Genomic DNA, 7,092 nt, shown 5'->3' with positions numbered 1-7,092 from the left:
TTTAGTGTTTTTATTTTGCCATAATTTCATGTGTTTTTTTTTATTTTCTCTAAAACGGTATGGAAATTTGGAAAAATATAAACGGAATTAACCATTTTAAAAGAAGCTAAGCTTTTAATGAAGAATGCATTGTTCTTAATATATCAGTAATAAAAAAGTTTTTCCTCTTGTAAAGACAATTCAGGGACATACTGTGAAGTTTTTTAGGAAGCCTGGGTTACCCTGTATAAGATCTTAATTTTCCTTCTTTTTCAGGAAGGCAGTGGACTTTCCAAACTTGTAACGAGTTTGGATTCTTCCAAACATCTGATAAAAAACCTCAGATCTTCGGCGATAAATTTCCATTAAAGTTCTTTGTTCAACAATGTTCTGACATTTTCGGTTCCCAGTTTGATGGAGATTATTTAAGTAGGGCTATTAAGGCCACAAATATAAATTACGGAGCTTTGAATATTGAGGTATAATGGATAGTTAGTGTGAATAAGAATCCTTTTAAAATTGTATGTGTTTTATAGGTGTCAAATGTTGTGTTTGTTCATGGTTCTGTAGATCCATGGCATAAGCTTGGCATACTAAAAGTTTTGAGTAAGTCGACGCCGGCCATTTATATTCCAGGTAAAAATAATTTCGGTTTCTAAGAGTTTATTTAGTCATTTTTGGGGCCCAATATTCCAAAAAAGTTCCATATCACTTTTCCTGTTTCAGATTGTGCATAACTTAAAATTATCAAGGTAGTAGTTTCAAGTAATAATATATATAAATTAATATATAACTACCTAACTCTTGCTATATTCAGGGGAAGTCAAAACTATATTTCATATCAATTAAACGTTTAGTTACGTAATTGAGGGCGCGATTTTTAAATTCATTGTTGCCACCCATGGACATATTCGGCGCCGTGCCGACTAATTGGAATTTAAATTTCGCGCTGGAGATTCAGGTGGTAGCTCTGCTGTAAAAAATGTCAAGTTGCTGCATTTATTTATTTATTTCCTGACATTGTCATTCGTTTTGACACTTCAGTTTTGTATTACGAGTTTTTGGTTTAAATAAATAGTTACATACTTTAAGCTTGAAAATGTTTCCTAGCAGACCTTGCAATCGAACATCGTTCTTTTTAGAACCTCTTTTAGTGCGAAGTGTACAAGATTTAGAATGAATTTAGAATTTAGAATGAGTGGGAGGGGGGTTAATCACTGCGACCTGACAGATCCATTGTGTCCCCCTTTCTTGAGTCATAACTCATCATACAGTCCAAGGGCTTTGACAAAAGCCAGTATCTGGACGGTTTTTAGAGGGTAGTTCTCCATCTCCACATCAGTCGCATTCAAAAATTCATGGCACGAATGGTTGTCGTCCGGCGCACTCAGTGATGAGTGCATCACCGGTGTTTCCCCATCTTCCCCACAGAATCTGCATTCGCCGTTTCTTCTTAGTTTCAATCTACTGAGGTGTTCATTGAGGAGACAGTGTCCTGTTAAAAACCCCGTGACAATCCGAGGATTGTTCTTACTTAAACCCAACTTAAACCCAGGAAGATCTGTGATTTTTCTTGATCATAAGCCCTCAGAAACTTCTTAAGTGTACAAGATAGCTTAATAACTGTAAAAAACACATCGCGACTTTATTAGAATATTTGGACGGGAAAGCGGTGGTCATTTTTTTAGCCGCCCTTTATGTCCCTTAAGTGCTGTTAAGAAGGTGTTTTTTATGTAAATAATAACTGTTAAACTTAATTTATTTTTGTTTCCTAAAATATTTTCATTAAAAGAAAATAAATAAAAGTGGGCAACGCTGTGTAGGTCAAGCTTAATCACGTGACTAAAAGTTTATTTGGTATGAACTGTAGATATAATTTTTTCCAGCTATTTGAAATAGAATCACCCTGTATTTAAAGCCGCGTATAAATATGCCGAGGCAAGTACGAGACAAACCCGAAACGAGTATGAAACGAGGCTATAGCAAATTCTTTCCAAAAGGCGTACTAATATGCCGAGACGAGGACGAGACGAGTCAACCTCCAGCGAAATTCGTCATATTATAGCCTCGAGCCGAGCGATTTAGCCTCGAACAGAGTCCCTGCCCAGTCGAACGGCGTTGTCTCGCGGCTATCCATTTTCAGTGGAGCTTTTAGCGAACCAGCAAAGAAATTTAGTCCGGCAGCAGAACCCGGATTTTTCCCTGAAGTGCCAATTGTGGGATTAAGTTTTTTTTATGACGGATTATTATAGATCTATATGACTATTTTCCATATCCGGCTGATGACAAGCTGTCACCCTTGGGAAAATCCAGATATACAGGGTGTCCCAAAATATAAAACATAAAAATGTATTCGATAGGTTTTTAAGCTTTAGGCCTTAATTTTTGTGTGGCTTGGTCAATTTATTGTATTTATACTAAATATAGGCTTACTTTTATAGCATAAAAATAATAATCATTATTATTTGCAATATACAGGGTGATTTAAAAAAACTTATACCTACATTTTTCCGATTAATATTTTTCTTGTTTTTAGAACTTCGTATCTTAAATTCAATTCAACAATCATTATTGGTATTAATAATTTTACCAAAAAAATTACCGATGATTTTGTGTTTCCATTTCAAAATAAAGTATACAAAATGCAAAAATGTAATTTTTCGATTTACCTTCAATTAACGTGAAAATATATTATGTTTTTTTTAATTACCCTGTATATAAGATGTTTTGTTAGCACTTATACCTATGAAAAAACCTACATTATTAAATAAATCAATGTAAAACACACGTTAAAAACACACAAAATAACTCGATAACTCGAATAACACTCGATTTCACATAATTGATAATATAATAATCACCCTGTATCTTAATTTCCCCAAAGATGCCACTTTGTCATCACTCGGATATCAAAAGTAGGACACCTATAGATGATAAATCCGTTTTCAAAAAAACTTCATCCCAAAATTTTGGGTTTACGCCAGCGGCTGCCGGACTAATTAGCACATGTAGTGGGAGGGGCTTACGGTAATCTCCGTCGAGTCACTCTGTCTGCGGTGAGATTTTGATATGTGAAAAATATGTCTGACGACGAAGAACAAGTAGTACTGAGTGTAGTGAATAAAAAACGAAAAAATCGACGATGGTGGCGCACTGCTTTATTTAAAAAACGATCTGGATCAGAACTTTTAGCAGATTTAAAGTTTCAGCATGTCAGCGGGCAGTACAAAAATTTTACAAGAATGTCCCCTACAGATTTTGAATATTTATTAAACAAAATCGGACCAACTATCTCAAAAAGTGAAACTCATTTTCAGCAGCCTATTTCAATTCAAGATAGGTAATTAAGAATTTATAGGGTGGTCCGAATTGTATTCGGGAAACGTCGGCGGCATATTCTGCAGAAAATAAGTGGAAAGATGTAGAAACAAATGTTTATATGGATATATGCAATATATGCAGCAATGTGCATATATGTGTTCCACGAATCATTTTTTGTCTTTTTTATAATAATTTCGTCTTTGGGGTCCCATAAATTTTTGGGGATCTATATGTTCTCTATTAAGCGGAGCATTGCTTCTTCCGACCACTCCATAGTGCAAACTACCACAAAACTACCAAGCACGTCGCACGGTAAAAATCTTCGTTAAACACTGAGTGCGACACACTGTCAGTGTTGCATCATCAGATAGGAAAAGGACAAAAAATAGTACCTATTGTTCTTGAAGAACAAATAAACAAAAAATGATTTCTTTATCTTAAACTCATTTATAAATACCCCCATAAATATTTAATTTTTTAACTCTACGTCTTGGTATTGTGTTAATACAGGGTATTGAATTAATCCCTAGTAAAAATATGTTCTCTAATGGGCCCTGGTAGAAAAACATGAAATTAAATATAATATTTAAAATACAGTTGTCCCTTAGTACAGGACTACAACTAAAAAAATATTTAATAAAAAATAACAGGTGGTTAAAAACGAAAAGGTACAGGGTGATTTTTTATAATGCCATTTTACATTGCTATAATTGTTAAGCTTCAAAAAACTAAATGGTAATTAAAGTAGGGTAATTAGTATAGTTTTCACACATTGTAGAGGAAGAAAAGAAAATATTATACATGGTAGATCAAAAAGAAACCTTAAATATTATGTTCTTTTTTATTTTGTACCATCAAAACTCGAAGATATAATAACGGATAGTTTATCTGAAGTCAGTTAGGAATAAATTGGGACCCATTGGGAATAATTTCAGCACTGTCTTTGTCGGTGCCTTTATCGGTATCGTCGGAGCAAAGAAATTAAGTCTCAGTACGTCCAACTAACCTAAACAAAGTTTTCAATACGTAAGAGAAAAATCAAATCAAAAAGAGGACTGTCCTCTGAAATAGAGGACGGTTGGCAACCCTACTTAAACCCCCTGTAGCTACGAATCAAAGCATAATCGGATTGGTTGATATAAAAAATAAATTTTATTTTTACGTGAGGAACTTCTCCACGAGAGATGGTTTTTTGAAACACCCTGTATATGTTTGTTTAATTTCAAAATAAGATAGATAAATTAAAAAAATTCATGATAAATTTAAATTATATTTACTTTGCCGTCAGAAATAATTCGGATTGTTTACATTAAAAAAAAATGGAGAAAGCCGACTGAACACTTGCCAGTGCCGTGTTTTTTTTTTGAATCTTTAATTATTTTATTAAATAATATATTTTATATGTTATTTGTATATCTATAAAAATTTTAAATAGAGTAAGATAAGAACTAATTTGACTTTATTTATTCAAAAAATTATAAATTTAAGTAATTAAGATATAAATTATTAATTTAAAAATTTACATTTAAATGCCAATAACTAACCTGGAACATATATTGTAAATACATTGGCATAACTACAGGGGTGCCCGGTGGTATCAGCCCCCCCCCCACCAGGTACTGCTGGACACCCCCCAGAGAAATTTTGAATTATGACTCTTGGCTACGTGTTATTTTTTATTTGCTTGTGATGTAGTAAAAATGACGTTTTCTAGTTTTGTTTAGTTAATATTATTTTGTTGTATTCAAAAAATGTGTTAATTTTTATTTTTTTTTAGAAAATTTGTGGGTATTTAAATAATATACGGGAACACGGTTTGATAACCAAGTCTATGAAATTTATTGACGGACAAATTCATGTAAAAGATTTACTCAAAGATGTGTTTTTTAAATTATTCTTCATTTTTTAAATCGCCGAAAAGTTTATTTCGTTTATTAATTTTTCATAAAATTTTCATGTTTTTATAAAAGAAATCACTAATAAATCTTTGTATATGAGATTTATTGGCTAACTTACCTATACTATTTTAGAGAAGATAAAATTGCATCTTTCTTGTTAGGATGCATAATTAACATTATAAAAAATAAAGGAACGAATATTTATTTTTATATAAAAATGGGATGTGGAATCCGAGCCACTTGTTCCACGGAGCCGCGGTGCTACGCCGCCACTGGTTAAACAGAGACGCCCCAATCCTTTTTGATGGTTCGCCAAAGGCTCCGGAAAAAACGGAGACAACGTCGTCCGGCTGGGCATAGGCTCGGCTCGAAGCTCAGACCCCGTCCCAATATGACGAGTCAGCCTCAAATCCGCTTGAGGTTGACTCGTCTCGGGTGTCTCTCGCACTCGTCTCGACATATTTATACGCAGCTTAATATCATAAATTAATACAATTTTTATCCAACTTTATGTTAAGCACTTCCTATGCCAAATCAATATAATTTATTCTGGTGAACGCAGCTCAAGACCATAATTACAAAACAAAGAATTAATGAATAATACATAACTACATATTTTTTTTAAAAATTACTGGGTATCGAAACCTAAAGTTGAATAAAAAATACATTTTTTATTTTATTTATTGCGTGTGTTCCATGTGTAATATGAAATAGAGAAAAAATACCTAATGATAACATCTAATTTTAAAAAAAATCCAAGTCACTTTGCACCAATTTGAGCCACCCTGTATCACTTACTTAATGGTGAGTATAATTTGAAATACTCGGTATATACATGGTGTTTCTCAAAAGTGACTCCCCTCTATAACTTTTTATGTTTTCTGATAAATAAACGAGATTTGGTACGTTGCTATATGAGATAAATCAGGATTGATTCACGTATTCAATTGTTTTCGGTCACTTCCTGTTTCACCGGAAATGGCTACAACTTTTGATTTGTAAATGACACCCTAGGTAGTTTTTTACTTTATTCGATAGAAAATGACACTCTGAACAGAATGACATATCGTACGTCAACTTTTGACATTCTCGCTTAAAAAAGAATCGTATTTTAAATTTCAATCTGCAGTATCATGGCTTTGTTAAAAACACTAATTTTTAATCAAGGGGCAAAGGAAAAATATATTTGATTGTCTAATGTGTTTTGTGTCTTGTCCTGGGCGATTAAAAGATGCCTAAATCGTATATTTATAATCATCTCAATTTTTTCAAATGGAATGAGGGTGGCTCTCCTCGTTAGCATATTCGCAAAAAGCATTTTTTAGGAATAATTTTGTATCAAACACGTTATTAATTTAATTATTATGTCGTTACATTTATGGCCATGGCACTATAAATTGACTTATGATATGTCATTCTATTCAGAATGTCGTTTTCTATCAAATAAAGTAAAAAAATACCGAAAGTGTCATTTAAATATCAAAAGTTGTAGTCATTTCCGGTGAAACAGGAAGTTACCGAAAACAATTGAATACGTCAATCAATCCTAATTTATGTCAAATACCAAATGTCGTTTTTTTTATCTGAAAAAAAAAAGTTATAGGTGTGAACCATTTTTGAGAGACACCCGGTATACGGAAATATTTTCGTACTGATTACATTGATTTGGAGTGAATATTTTTAACAGTAAACCTGATATGGCACCTTTTTTGAAACTGGGTCACCCTGTATACTAGTGATGGGAATACCGGTTCCACATGAGTCGCGTTACAGTAACGACCGTTCCAGAAAATACCGCGACAAAATACCGCTATTTTGTAATCGAGGTTCCGACTTCCACAGTGTCGCGGTCCTCCCTTATGCAGTATTTCTGGCATTAGTTATCTACTCCCAA

The 7,092-nt window shown here is 33.2% G+C and overlaps 1 protein-coding gene across 4 annotated transcripts in view; it reads right to left on the bottom strand.

Annotated features, from left to right (window-relative positions):
• Window positions 1-7,092, bottom strand: part of LOC115884802 (blastoderm-specific protein 25D) — an 82,044-nt gene that overhangs the window by 62,573 nt on the left and 12,379 nt on the right. The window lies entirely within an intron of this gene.

Source organism: Sitophilus oryzae, unplaced genomic scaffold, assembly GCF_002938485.1.
Source record: "Sitophilus oryzae breed Bouriz unplaced genomic scaffold, Soryzae_2.0 scaffold_357_pilon_pilon, whole genome shotgun sequence".
Lineage (NCBI taxonomy): Eukaryota > Metazoa > Arthropoda > Insecta > Coleoptera > Curculionidae > Sitophilus > Sitophilus oryzae.
The sequence above is the reverse complement of the archived record's forward strand: the minus strand, read 5'-3'. Positions and strand labels throughout refer to the sequence as shown.